The 14,593-nt window shown below is 57.4% G+C and overlaps 1 protein-coding gene across 1 annotated transcript in view; it reads right to left on the reverse strand.

Moving 5' to 3' along the window:
* The window catches only part of PLXNA1 (plexin A1), a 49,144-nt gene extending 46,146 nt beyond the window's left edge, over positions 1–2,998 (reverse strand). Inside the window, exon 1 of the mRNA XM_043588296.1 lies at positions 2,948–2,998. The gene's annotated coding sequence lies outside the window, so the exon portion shown is untranslated. The remainder of the gene's footprint in view (positions 1–2,947) is intronic.
* Between the last annotated feature and the right edge of the window lie 11,595 nt (positions 2,999–14,593).

Here is a 14,593-nt window from a genome sequence, read left to right on the forward strand (position 1 = left end):
TCCTCCGGGATAATTATACACGTCTTAATGCAATTACGGGCCCTACTTTTTATATTAAACAGGAGAAACCCGGCTGAAGAAGCCACCAGTCAAACTCCAGACTGGCCCTGGGCCCATTTCCACCCCCCACCCCCGCCCCTCCCCAACAGGGGCTGCTAGCAAGGGACTAGCTAGGGTGGGTGGGACTGCCAGCTGGGAAAGGGGGATCCCAAGTCCAGGGCTAGGTCCCTCACATCCACCATCTCACAAGGGCCAGTGAGGACATTTAGGTCACTTCCCTTATCTTAGAGTTAGGGAGTCCAGGGTTTGGACAGTCCCAAGGTCACCTGGCAAGACAAGATGAAATCCCACGCTCCCACAGAAACCTAGATGGCCAGCTGACCTGCTGGGGCTTATGTCCCACAGACCTCTGGTCTGCCCAGAAAAAAACGCATTCATTCCAAAGCCGGGTCTGGGTACTGGGGAGGACTGTGCTGGGCTGGGGGAGGGGAGCACTGACAGATGCCGGGAGGGCATCTGGGAGGGGAGCAGAACTGGCCACCCTGGTCTGGGGAGGCTCCTCCGGGGGACCTCTCCACCTGTTCTAAGAGAACAAGGCACACTGAGAGCTGGTGGGAGGAGGCATCTTGGGTGGCAGAGCAGCAAAGAGTCCAGGCCAGGGACTGGAACCTGCTGGACCATGCAGAGGGGACAGTGAGAATGACTGCAGCTTCCCGGCAGGGGCAGTGGGCTGTGCCGGGGGCCCAGTCTAAACCACCCTGGGAAGGGAGAAGCTGGACTGGTGTTGGGTGTGCCAACTGGGGGTTAGCCAGGGAGACAGAGGTCAGGACAGAGGCAGATGGGAACACAGCACAGTGGGCTCCACTCGTGGACAGGATGGGCTTGGCCGCACAGCAGAGCATGGAGAGAGCAACATCCCCTTTCCCTCTCCAGGGCCCGGCAGCCACCACCACTCCTTCTTACCCTGAGAAACAAAGGCCTTCACAGCCCTCTTCACAGAGGGAGAGCCTAATCTCCATGCCCTCCCACTCTGGATCATTCTGGGACTTGGGCAGGTTGGGGCATGGGGGGATGGGGAAGATACTGCCCTGCCATCCTGCCCAGAGGTACCCCATTAGCAACCAAAGCAGAGAGCTGTACTGTCACCTACCTTCCCCCAAAAGAGGCCCTGGGAGGCTGTCCCAAGCTGTCCTGCTCTCCCACCAGACAAGTCCTGTGGGATCAGGATCTGGAAGCACTGGAGTCCTGCTTACAAAAAGTGCCCACCACTCAGACCTTCTCTTGGGGTGCCCTCCCCTCCTGGCCAGCTGCTACTGACACAGGGACCTTCCTGGGGGATCAGAACACGCAGGCAATAACCTGGGGGCACAGGAGCCCAGCAAAAGGGCTGCCCACTTCGTCCACAGCATTTCATTTGTCCCCCACCCCCAAACACACACCTCAGCCACACAGAGGCTTGCCAGACCTCCGCCTCTGCTGAAACGCCCTTCCTGGGCCTCCCGGTGCCACCCTCCCAGGCTCATGTGCAGCCTGGCTCTGAAGGGGAATCACTGGTTTTCTCATCTGCCTCCGGCATGGGACTAGGTGCTTCTCAAGGACTGGGCAGAGTCTCGGCTGCCTAGTGCAGCACCTGGTCTCTCCGGCACACCCCAAACCAGCAGGGAGCCGAGGAGACCTAGGGCTTGCTCCCCAAGGGCCAGAAGAGCAAAGACTGAGCCCCACCCCCCTCTCCCCAGACCCAGAGAACCGCCTGGGCATGGAAAGAGGTGAAGCAGAGTAAGCCGTTGATGCCCCGGCGTGGGGGACAGAGGCTCGGTCCACATCCCCCCCAACACACACACCCCTTTCTTTCAAGGGGCGTGGCCCCAGCACCCCACAGATGAGTCAGGGGCAGTTCTCGGCTATAAGCAGCCACTGGCGCCCCTATCACCCCCCTTTCTCGGACTGCCCCTGGGATCTCACAGCAGGCACGGGCCTCCCTTGGAGCCCTGCTCCCCCTTCCCCAAGGCAGCCCCGAATCAGCCCCGCCGCCCCCAGCTACGCGGCGTACCAGGCCCGGGACTGTCCAGGAAGCAATCGGAAGCCTCCGAGGAAAGCGGGCTGACCCTGGAGAGGCCCTGGAAGGGGGAGGCTGAAGAGGCCCGAGCGAGCGGGGCGGCCGCCCGGGCGGCACCCGCACCGCCCCCTCCCAGCCCGAGTGAGCGGCCCTGCGGGCCAGGGGCGGACACAGCGCCCGTCTCCCGGCACCTCGGGCCAGAGGGGGCGGGGGCGGGCGTCGGTCCCGAAGAAGCGGCTCCAACTTCCACCCCAGCGCCCTGAGGGCCAACAGAGGATGGAGCCCCGCAAGACCTCCTCCGGCTCCCGCGGCCCTGCCCAAGCGGCCGCGCAGCCCGGCCCGGGCCTGCCCAGCCCGGCCCGGCCCTGCTAGCGGCCGTAGGTCGGAGTGCGCGGTCCAGCCCCGGGTTCGGCCTGGGCACCCGCAGGGCCCTCCCGCCGGGGCCGCCGCAAACTTTCTCTCCTGCCTTTGAGGAGGGGGCAGCGCCGGCCCCCGCCCCCGCCGCGCCGCCGGGAGCGCTGCCCGGCGGAGCTCGGCGGGCCGGGGCGGGCCGGGCCGGGCCGGGCGGGCAGGGAGAGGCCGGCGGCTCGGGGCCTGGGGCCGCGGTCCGATCCCGGCCGGGCGGGGACAGGACGAGCTCAGCGCCGGCGCCACGGCCGCGCCCGGACACACGCGGGCGCCGGGTCGGAGCCGCAGGGACACGCGGACCCGCGGACACGCGCGCCGCAGTCCTCCGCGCACACCCCCTGCTCGCGCGGCCGCACGCCCCGCGCCCCGGCCGGAGGCCGCTCTGCTCCGGCCCGAGGGCGCCTCCCACCCCGGCGCGCCCCCCGCCCGGGACCCCCACCCGACCCCATTCCGCGCCGCGGGGAAAGTTGCGCGCCTACTCACGGGCTGCCCCGGGGCGCGCCCCGCCGCCGGCCATCGCCGCGCCCCGCCGCCCGCGCCGCCGCCGCCGCCCGCCCCGCCGCAGGGCCGCCGAAGCCGCGCAGGCCGCCCAGGCCGAGGCCGCCGCCGCGCCCGGGCTCCGCTGCGTGGCCGCGCCGCCGCTGCCCAGCATGAATGGGGCGCCGAGCGCCGCGCGGCTGCGGACCGGCCTCGCTCTCGCCGCCCGCGGAGCGCCGCGCCGCGCGCATGCGCTGCCCGAGGCCGGGGGGGGCGGGGCCTGCGGGGGCGGGGCGGACGCACGGGGGCGGGGCCGCAGGCAGCCTCCAGAGGGCGCTCTTCCCCGCGTCGCGCGCCCGCCGGGGCCCACCTTGCGCCTTCAAAGGGCGATACAGTCGTCCGCCTTAACGGCTCGGCTCCGGGTCCGCGGCGGAGCGTCCCCGGAGCCCCAAGTGCCCGGCCCGTTCTGAGCCCGCGTGCCCAGGGATGTGCCCGGCCTCTGTGTGCCAGGCCTAGGACTATAGCCTCCGTTCACACAAGGGTAAACTGAGGCCCGCGTAGGGAACGCGCCTTGCCCCGGGACCTGCAGGGCCGTGGGTCCCGACCCTCGGCCTTCCGCAACCACAACTGTTGGGTGGGATGGGCACCCTCGCGGGTGAGCGGAACGGCGTCCCCTGCTGACGGGGCCGCAGGACCGCCCGGCTCGGGGGACTTTCAGTCGGAGGTCCTGAGGTGGGGGCGTGGCGGGACGCGAACCCGCGGTTCCCGGGACGCGGCCGGGAGGGCAGGGCTGTGCGGGGGCCGGGACTGGCCCGGCGGCAAGCGGGCGATCGCCCGGACGGAGCTCGCACAGCGCTGGGTGGCGGCGCGTTCCGAGAGCCCCCAAAGGCGGGGGCCCGGGAAAGGCTGCCCCGCGCCCGGCACCAGGCCGAGAGGAGGCGCGGTGGCAGGAGCGCCGAGTGGCGGAACCCAGGACCGGGAAGCCTGGCGCGGGGAGGGCGAGCGGCTGGGGGATCCGGCCCGACAGCAGGAGAGCCACCGGAGGGGCCTTTGCTGTGTGTGAACCGTGCGTCATCCCTAGACTAGAGGACACCTCGCTCCACTCGGTCGAGAAAGAGGACGCGGCAAGGAGCTGAAACCTGGCCGAGGGGCCCTCCCAGCTCGACCCTCTCCTCCCTCCCTCCGCTCACACAGCCCCTATCCTTGCTCCTGAATTAATCTTTTCTTCCTTTTCCCTTGGGTTCGACCCTTTATGCGCGTGTCCCAGACGGCGTGCTGCTTTGCTGTGCTCGTCTTGGGACAGTTTGGAAAATTGGTCTTCCCGCTATGAGGGCCCAGGCCAGCCGTGTTGCTGATAGGCACTTGGTTCGCTCTGCTTCGTGGCGCTTCCCCCTCCTGCTGTTGGACACGGGTCCTCGTTTGTGGGTCACTGTGCCTCAAGCTGTGATGGACATCCTGTGCAGGCTCTCGGTGGCACACTAACACCCCAGGGTGGATTGAGGGTCACCCAGTAGGTGTATTTTTAGTTTGGTAGATACCAGAAAAACAACTTTCCGGAGGGATGGCCCCAGGGTGCACTCCCAGGAGTAGTGTGGGTGTGTCCCAGCAGCCCCCATCCTCACCCACACTTGCTACTGTCCTGTTGAGATTTGCATACCTGGTGATACGCACTGATTTTTCACAGTGGCTTTAATTTACGTCCCCCTAAACAAGGGCGAGCATCTGTTTCAAAAGTCCTATTCACTATTGTATTTAGCACGCACTGATTTAGTGGTGACTCAACACAGGGCTCTGTTGCATTTTACAGATGGGTAAACTGAGGTGGGGGAGGCGAAGTGTCCTGCCCAGGTGCCCTAGTGTATAGGTGGGTAATCCTAGCAAACAAGACCCAAGCATCTTCCTTCCTCGTGGACTTCTGAGGCACACACACACGGGTGCAGCTCCTGGCAAGACTAGTTAGCACACAGCAAGTCCTGTCTGCTCTCAGAGCCTCACTTTCTTCATGCACCAAATGGCTATAGGAGGCCCCCACCGTCAACCGCCCCCCCCCCCCCCACACACAGAGCTGCGGTGAGGAGGCATGAGTGTGAACGTCGTAGTGGTCCTGAGAAAATGTCCATCCCGGCTCTGTGTTGCCTCTGTCTGCTGGCTTCAGGATTGTCCCCACCTCTCTGCCTGCTCTTTTGCCAGCCTGTCCTTCCTAGGGCCACTGAGGCAGGCATTGTTCGAGGCCCTTCTCATTCTGCTGCATCATCCCAAGAGCCATGGCTGCTCCACCCCCATCTCCAACTGTGTTCAGGGAAGCAAGCTCAAGAGGGCCACTGGACTCTGGGTGGCATCCAATGTGGCACCCCCCCCAATCCCACAGTTGCCCAAAAAGGAACCCCAGTGTTTTCCTGGCTACTTCGTCCTTCTCCCATGTCCCCTGCATCCTGCAGCCCAGTGGATCCTCTCTAAAATGCTATTCTGGGTCACACCATTTCCCTCCATCCCCACTCCACCCCGTGTTCCTGCTCATGTCACCTTTCTGTCTACTCCCTAAACAGTGGCAACAAGATCTGATCAAGATGGAAATCTGAGTGTGTAATGCTCGTAAATCATGCCGGACCAACAATTCCAAGTGGACCCTAGGCCTCAGAGCGATGAAAGTGATGGAAAAAACAAAAAACAAAACAAAACAAAACAAAACAAAAAAACAAAACAAAACCCACAACACTTTCAGAAAACAATAGAGCAAAGTATCTTTATGACCATGGGCTAGAGAAGGAGTTCTTCAACAAGATGGCAAAATAAATAAAGGAAAGAAAAAGAGAAAGAAAGAAAGAAAGAAAGAAAGAAAGAAAGAAAGAAAGAAAGAAAGAAAAAGGAGGAAAGAAAGAAAACTATGAATCAATTTGACTACCTTAAAATTCGTTATTTTGGGGACACCTGGGTGGCTCAGTCGGTTGAGCAACTGACTCTTGACTTCAGCTTAGGTAATGACCTCATGGTTCACAGGATCAAGCCCCACATTGGGCTCCGGGCTGTGTGTGGAGCCTGCTTGGGATTCTCTCTCTGCCCTCCTCCTGTGTGTGTGCATGCGCTCACTCTCTCTTTCTCTCTCTCAAAGCAAATAAATAAAATTGGTTACTTTGTTCATTCAAAGTTACAAGAGAGGAAAAGGCAAGGCAAGCTGGGATTTAGGAAACGATATTTTCAACACACACATATACTTGCCGAAAGCTGTGGATCCAGGATACGGAAGGAACTTCCGAGAGTCAATAAAGCAAAAGGCAACAATCCAGCAGGAGCACAGGGAGAGGACCCCAGCAGGCGGTTTGCTGGAGAGGAAATGGCAAGTCATTGTTGATGCGATGAGCCCGGTGCAGTAGGTTCTGTGCTCTGGGGCTCCCATCTGACCCAGGGGCACCCCTGCCTAAGCATTGCTCTGAGCTGAGGCCCGGACCCCCGGTGCAGAAGGAGAGGAGGGGACGCAGAACTGGGATCTGCAGCCGGGTCCATGGCTGCTGCTCTGCATCCCACATCACACGGGGTGGGGGAAATGAGTCAGCAGGGCTGCCGGAGCCCTTCCTCTTTGGGCTTCCTCTGTGGGTTTTGCATCTGTTTGCCAGTGCAGTTCAAGAGGGCATGGGAGTTGCTGGATGGTGGGGAACAATTTGTAGGAATGCATTTCTGATCGGGGGGTGTCTGGTCAGGAGCCTGTTTCAATACCTTCCGATGTTTCCCACCACCTGGAAGCAAGCAGCTCCAGGGGCCATTTGTGCATTTTGGCAACTCAGAGCTTTGTGCAAAGTAGGTTTAAGGGTGCTTTCTGCCCTACCCGAGACAGGCCCCCACTGCTGATGGGCGAAGAGGAGTCTCAGGGGGAGCACACTGATGTAGAGCCACTGATCCCCAGCCCTGAGTCACCCTGACTCCTGCCTGTCCCTCCCCCCTACATCAGAAACCAAGTATTTCTAGCCCATTCATTCCTTACCTCCCCTACTCCTGCCGCGGGCATATGGGGACCCTCCTTGATCATCAGCTCCTATCCGGCCCCTCCCCACTTGGCTCTCCATGATGTGACCCAGAGGGATCTGGGGGAGGGGAGAAGGTAGGAACCTTTCTCAGAACCTGCAGGGGGTTTCCTCCCACACACAGGACACCTCCACCCTCACCCCATGGTCGGTGCAGATGCACACACGCACACACACGGTGGGAGCAGACACAGAACAGATGCTCCCTGGAGGTTCCTTGACAGCTGGAGGGCAGCTTGGGCTGCCCCTGAGCGTGCAGCACTGTGGGTAGTCTTGACGCGGGTGGGTATTGTCGGGCTTGGCCCACTGGCAGCTGCTGTGGGCTCGGGGTGAGCAGTGGTTGCTGTTGTATTTATTCTGGGAAGCCGACACTGGCCACTGGGTAGAGAGGGGGTTGGGGGCCCGGCGTGGACATGGGGAGATCTGTCAAGGGGCTAGACACAAGATGATGCCAATGGAGGGGTGAGCACAGAGGCATCTTCACACTACATGTCTTTGGTCCCCCCAGGCAAGAGAGGGGTTCAGCCCAGGAGCAGGCACTCTGAAGAGAAGGCTGCCAGGACCCGACCACGACCTCCCGGGGCGTGCCAGCCCACTCTCCTCCTGCCCTGCCTTTCCTAGTTAGGCCGTGGGTAGCAGGTGACAGGGACTCAATGGGTTCCAAGGCATACGTATTGGCTGGGGTGAGCATCAGGTGAGCATGTATGGATCTTAGTCACAGCATGGCCATTGGGCCGTGGAGCTCTCTTCCCACGTGTGGGCTCTGCTGGCCAGCGGCTTGGCTGACACCCACACAGGCCTTCTGAGCGGTGGCCTCAGCAGCTCCAGGCGCTTCCTTCCCAACAGGTCCAAGAAACTTCCCGAATCCAGCCTCAGTGACATGAGCTGCGTCGTGCGGCCCCCTTGACCCAGTCACTGTGGCCTTGAGGTAGAAGGTGCAATTGGCAGGCTGGTATCGGGGACCCCTCTAGAGCTGGGGATGGCATTGGGAAATCGAGGTGCAATTATCAAAATAAGCAGGTCAGGGTTCAGGGCAGGCATTCAGAACCCTAACTGCTTCTCTCTGTGTGCCCTGCAGTTTTGCCACGCTGACATTTTTGCTCCAAAGACCTCTTGATGCCTCGGGCCGTTCCCTATGCTGTGCCCCTGACCAAGAGTGCCCCAACCTCCACCTTTCATCTTTCATGGCCCAAGCTCCCACCACCCCCCTCCTCCAGGAAACCCCCTCCCCATCCTTGAGCCCTCCTCAGGCTTCCTGTCCCTCTGTGACAGCTGTGACCAGGTGGGGCTCAGGTCTGTCACCAGCCCTCCCTCCCCGCTTTGGGGATGCAACCAGGTCACTGTCAACACTGCATTGCACAGAAGACACAGTTGCAGACCGCCCCCCCCCCCCACACCACTTTATAGACATGTCCCAAGAGCATGGGAAGGGTTCAGCATTGTCTCATTCTGGGCTCAGAGGATTTTGAGGTCTGAGTAGGTGATGAGTGTAAACAGTGAGCAGGCTGAGTCTGGGAGCTGGTGGGGGGCTGAAGCGGGTGGTGAGCTGGAGGGCACCCCGCTCTGCAGAAAGTATGCCCACAGTAATGGGCAAGTATTAAGTGAACTACACCCACCAGTAAGAAGAGCCTGGCCAGCAGGACTTCAACTTGCAATCTCTGACTAGGTCCGCATCCCACAGCACAAACCACCCCCAGGAGGCCCAGAGCGGGTGCTTGACCCCTGGGGCTCATGGCCAAGTGGCTGATGATGTCCTAAGCATGAGGTTCTCTCTGGAAAAGCCATTCGCACCATCCTCTCTGTAGGGCCCAGAGGCCCTTGCACCCCACGGCCCTAAGAATCAGGCCCTCAGGGATCGGGGAAGCAGCCCAGGTTTTCTCGTTGCGTTAAAAAACAATGAGACCTGCCCCCAACCACACACACCCAACAGTAACAGGGCAGTGCCCTCTTTGCCTACCTGTGTGGGGCCCTCAGAGTAGGCCAGCTGTGAAACCCAGGATTGGGATACGGCCCAGGGTCTCAGCACACAGTGCCCCATATGTGCAGGACCCAATCCAAAGTCACTCATCATAGCAAGGACCAGGGAGCTCCCCCCGGCTTGCTTGAGCATACACAGTCAATAGATGCCAACACCAAAGTGACAGTGGAGATCGGACTTATCTGACAAGGACTGAAATTAAAGTCATAAAGAACCAAATTGATATTTTTTAATTTTTTTGAAAAAATACAATAATTGGACTCCAAGGGATAATGGATGGCTCCACAGCAGAACAAGGAGGGAAGAGGAAAGACTCAGTGAACTTGAAGACAGAACAACAGAAATTACCCCGTTCAAACAACAGAGAGGGAATAGACTGGGGTGGGGGATCAGAGCCTGGGGAACGTGTGCAATATCACAAAAGATCTCACATTTGTGCCATTAAAGTCCCAGAAGGAGAGGAGACAGGAGGTGGAGTGGGGAGACTGAAAAAAATAGTTAAAGAGATCACGGCTGAAAATCTCTCTCAAATTTGGCAGAAGACATAAACCTACAGATTCAAGGAGCTGAACAAACCCCAAATGGTATAAACCCAAAGAAACCTGTGCCAAGACCCATCATCAGCCACCTTCCAAGAACTGAAGACAAGGATCCTTGAGAGCAGCAACAGAGAAACACGATGCCTTAGTGTTGGGGCGAAACTGTGTGAATATGGAGTATTTCTCATCAGAAACCACGGAGGCTGGAAGGAAGCGGAGGGACGTTTTTAAGGGCCGAAAGGAAAGAACAGCCATCCATGAATTCTATAGGAATGAGACGTGAAGACATTCCCAGATGGAAAAGCGTGGGAATGTGGCACCAGCAGACCCAACCTGAAAGCATGGCCAAAGGAAGCTCTCTGAACAGAAGGCAAATGCTAAAAGGGGTTTTCTCGGGGCATCAGGCAGGAAGAGAGGACATTGTCCTTCTCCGCTGTAGCTTCTGAAATTCTGCTAGACAGTTGAAGCAAAAATTAACCAGTGTCTCCTAACTCAGAGTAGTTAGAGGGAACATCTCAGTAAATACATTATAAAAGACTGAGGGGAAAGGGATGGAAAGAGAGGAGAGATTTCTACACGTCGCTCAAACTGGTAAAAACCAGGAGGCTGTGGTAAGTACATAGATCGAATGTAATCCTTAGAGCAACCACTGCAAATCTATGTAAACACATACACTCAAAAACACTATAGATAAACCAAAATGGAATTCTAAAATGTGTTCAAGTAACCCACAGGAAGGAAGAAAAAAAAAAAAAAACAGGGGGGAAAAAAAAAGGAACCATCGAAATGAAAGTGGCAGACTTAAGCCGTAACAGAAAATGCATATAATACAATTCCACTTAAGCAACACTTTGAGATGACAAAATTATAGAAATGGAGAACTGGTCAGCATTTGGTGAGGTGAGGGCTGGGGAGAGGAGCTCTGGCTGGGAGGGGGAAAGTAGGAGGGGATCTTTGTGGCGCAAGAAAGTTCTGTGTCTTGGTCGCGGCCTTGGTTCCCCGGGATGAGGGACACAGAACTGGACACACACATCGTTATCAATGGGCCCGCTTTTGATATTGTCCTATAGTCACAGAAGACGCAACCCTGAAACAAGCTGGGAGAGGGTACATGGGACCTCTCTGTACTATCTTTCCAACTTCCTGTGAAGCTATCATTATTATAGATCGTAAGTATTTCAAAAGAAAAGTAAAAAAGAACACAACATCTCTTGGCTGCTGCTTTCCACAACCCCCACCCCCCCGCCCCCGCCCCGGGCCCAGCTCTGCTGCTGGCACTATCTCGTAGAGCAGAGCCTGCGCCCTGTGGCCTCCTTGGTCCCTGTGCCCGGGGCAGGTTGGACCAGGCAGGGGCCCCAAGCCACACGGCAGGGCCCCATACAGAGCTTGCCCTGGACATGGCCCACAGCAGAGGCCACCGCGGGAATGCTGGGCTGCCCTGCCAACCCCTCTCCTGACCTTCTCTCCTCATTCTCCAGGCCCCAGAGCTCATGTTGCCTCTTCGGAGAAATTCCCGATTCTTCATGTAAAATGCACCCCAGTCACAACCCCTCGGTGAGGTTCATTAGAGCACAGATTCCCCTGCCATTTTCTAAGCTGCTTGTTTTCCATTCCCCCGGAATGGAAGCCCTGTGAAGACTGGAGCCTCATCCCATGTATAATGAGTATACAAGGCAGGCATTCTGTCAGGGTTTGTGGGATGTATTCGCTACCTGTTGCTGCGTGACAAATCACCCTAAAATCGAATGACTTAAAACAGCCACCGTTTGGTTTCTCTTTCATGGTTTACTATGGGGAATTTAGAGGGTGTGGTGGGGAGAGCTGGTCTCTGCCTCACGGTGTCTGAGGGCCTCTGCTGGGGACACATCCCCTCCCAGCCCTTGGATCCCAGACTTGTCTCCAGAGAGCTCTTTCAGAACCTCCCGGCCACGCCCAGCCCCATGCACACCTCTGTGGCTGTATACTGTCTGCCCCGTGGATGTGGTCAGGGTCATAGCAGGGGGTGGAGATGTAACTGGAATGGGAGTTGGAATTCAGGGCGCGGAGTTCGGGCTAACCCTCTGAGATACCCCTCTTGGGAAAACCCTCCCCTCAGGGAGGTGGGGGGGGGGGATGGCCCCTTCACAGCTGGGGGGCTCCATCCAAAAGAGTGCAAGCTTTGGAGGCAAACAGAGAGTCCCGGCCCCCTCCCCATGCCAGGGCTCTGTTCCCATCACATGTCTACCCCCTCAGTGCTTTTTGTGGGTCTGGGGGGCAAATGGCAGTGGCTCCCAGGGCCACTGTGAGGATCAGAGAAAGCATACAGGCATCCCCAGGAAGAAAGCTCTCCCTGAGACACCTTGTTCAATCCTTAACACCACTAGGCAGGGAGGGGCTGTGTCTGCCCCTTTTTTGCAGATGAGGAAACTGAGGCACAGGAAAGTGATGTACCCCAGGAGAAAGGCTGAGCCTGCTGCAGTCACTGCTTTTGACCCCTGCACACTAGGCCTCTGCAGCAGCCCTGGCCACACAGCTTGCCCCCTCCATCCTCTCTCTTCCTGTCACTCTATGCTTTGTCATAGGGAATCTCTGTGATTTCCCTAGCTTACCATGAGCTTTGCACATGATGCTTATTCCTTCTGTCCCCATGAGGTCACCCTGCTGAGCCTACCCGGCTAGCCCCAGCACAGGCTCCTCCCCTTCTGGGAAGGCCACCTTGAAGCAACCACCACCCACTGGCCTGGGCTTGTAAGCCCCGAACGTCAGCACTGGATGTCACCAGACATAAACAATGGATAGAATCAGACTTGACAAAAATCTAGCTTTGCTTCATCCAAAGGGACGTTCACTGACTTGTTTCTCTGAAAGGTCCATGAAGGTCTAGCTTCAGGCATGGCTGCATCCAGAGGCCCAACATCATCAGGCATCTGTTTCTTGGCTCTGCCCTCCTCTGTGTGCATTCTCAGGTATGCTCTCCCAACCTGTTGGCCAAGATGGCCCAGCAGCTTCCTGGACCTACTGGGGTCACATGACCGGCCCCTCACTCATCACTACACACTGCAAGCAGGGGAGGGAGGGGGTAGGGTGGGGGCTGGATGGGGGCAACGTGCAGCAGCTGTTAATGCCTCCGGCAGCCTTTACCTTCACAAGGTCTGGCCTCTTTGCCTTTTTTTTCTTTAATAATTAAAAAGTATTATTTCATTAAACATTGAAAATCCGAGAAGTGCACAGAAGGATACATGATGAAAGTCAGTCTCCTTCTTGAGGGCCCCAGCTGCCGGCTCTGGGAGAAAAACTGTTACCAGTTTCCCTGCGTCCTGGCAGAGAATGTCTTACACTGTTACCAGAGAATGCAAACACCCGTGGATATTCTTGCCACCCTGTTTTCTCAAGAGATACAAACTACACACCCTGCTCTGAACCGTCCTTGTTTTTCTTTTTTTTCCTGTCCTCTTACTAACAGATTTTTGGAACTTATTCCTCAAGGGCTATCTGGAGATACCTTCCTCTCCCTCCTGAACTTCATATAAATGGAATCATCTAGTACTGAGGCACGCACATCCTGGGGTGCCCCGCAAGGAGTCACTCTTCTGTATATTCTTTCCCCTTAAGTACGTGACCTGCTTCTGATGGATAGGGTCCAGCAAAGGTGAAGGGCTCTCTCTTTTGTGATCCCATCAGGTCGCATATGTGACTCCCTTGCTGGCTTTGATAAGTGAGACCTCTGTTGACAGAGGGCCTGTGACAGTCACATGCTAGGGGACGGCCGGTGGCCTCCAGACTCCAGCCACAAGGGAATGAGTTCCGCCAACGGCCAGGTGAGCTTGCAAGGAACCCAGCCTGAGCCCTCCTTGATGGCAGCCTCAGGAGACCCCCCGCCCCCCCCACCAAGCAGGGAGCAGCTCAGCTCTGCCAGGGCTCCTGCCCCAGGAGTGAGGTAGTATCTGCAGCCAGCTGCAAGCTGCTGGGTTGGTGGCAATTTGCTCGGGAGCTAATACCAGGGTCCACTCCTCTCTGCCCAGCTCCTCACTCCATGACACGTCTGTGAAACTCATCCCCGTCCTTACAGGGAGCTCTGGTTTGTTCTTTTCAATTGGGGGCCAGTATCTTGTTGCACGAGTAAACTACAACCGGCCCGTTCTACTGCCCGTGGACATTTGGACTGTTTTAACTCGGCTGCTATGAAATAAAGCCATCTGAACATTCCTCCATGTACCATTTAGACCACATACATATTCATTCTCCTGCATACCGACCCAGGAGTAAACTTGCTGCATCACAGTGTAGGTGGATGTTTAACTTTATGAGAAACTGCCATACCATTTTCCAAAGTGGTTTAAATACTCTACACGCCTGGCAGCAGTGCATGTGGGTCCCAGCGGTTGCTTGTGCTCACCAACACCTGGTATTGTCTGTCCTTGTAACTTCAACCACGAGACGGGTGTGCAGAGGTGTTTCTTTGTGGTTTTGCCTTGCATTTCCCTGATGAGTCATCGGGATGGGGGGCAGTTTTTCCTGTGTGTATTGGCCTCTCCTGAGAGATTCCTGATACTACTCTGTCGGCTCTGGAGCAATTTATTATCTGCCCATAAACCCTAAGCTGGAACCGGAGGGAAAGAGGTTCTCTCTTTACAAGGCAAGACTCGCTGGGGCAAATCGTGAAGCCCAGGAAGGAAGGCGACATGGAGGAGAATAGTAAGAAGTGGAAGGAGACAGACCAGGTCCTAGTCACTAGGTTTAAGCTCTCGGATCCAGCCATGCCTGAAGCTTCCTTCTACACTTTCTCAATCATATGGATCAACATACTCTTCTTGTTTAAACCCGTTTGAGCTAGGGTTCTGTCACTTGTGTGAAAGGGGTCCTAACTGAGACACCCCAGTCTGGATTCCAGGCTGCCCAGCCCGCGGCTCCCAGGGACACCAACATTCTTGAGGCCCCACCAAGCTTGGAACGGAAGTGGGGAGGGGTGGGGGGGGGGCTCTGAATTCCAGGTGCTCCCCTGGCCCTCCCTGCTGTGGTCTGCACCCCACTTCATTATTGAGTGTGTTTTGAGCCTGAATAACCATGTAATTGGTTTATCTGTTCCATAGTCGAATTTCAGCAAATATGTTTTTCATAATTAGGTGATGTTTATTTAATG

The sequence above is a fragment of the Prionailurus bengalensis genome, chromosome A2 (assembly GCF_016509475.1).
Source record: "Prionailurus bengalensis isolate Pbe53 chromosome A2, Fcat_Pben_1.1_paternal_pri, whole genome shotgun sequence".
Classification (NCBI taxonomy): Eukaryota; Metazoa; Chordata; class Mammalia; order Carnivora; family Felidae; genus Prionailurus; species Prionailurus bengalensis.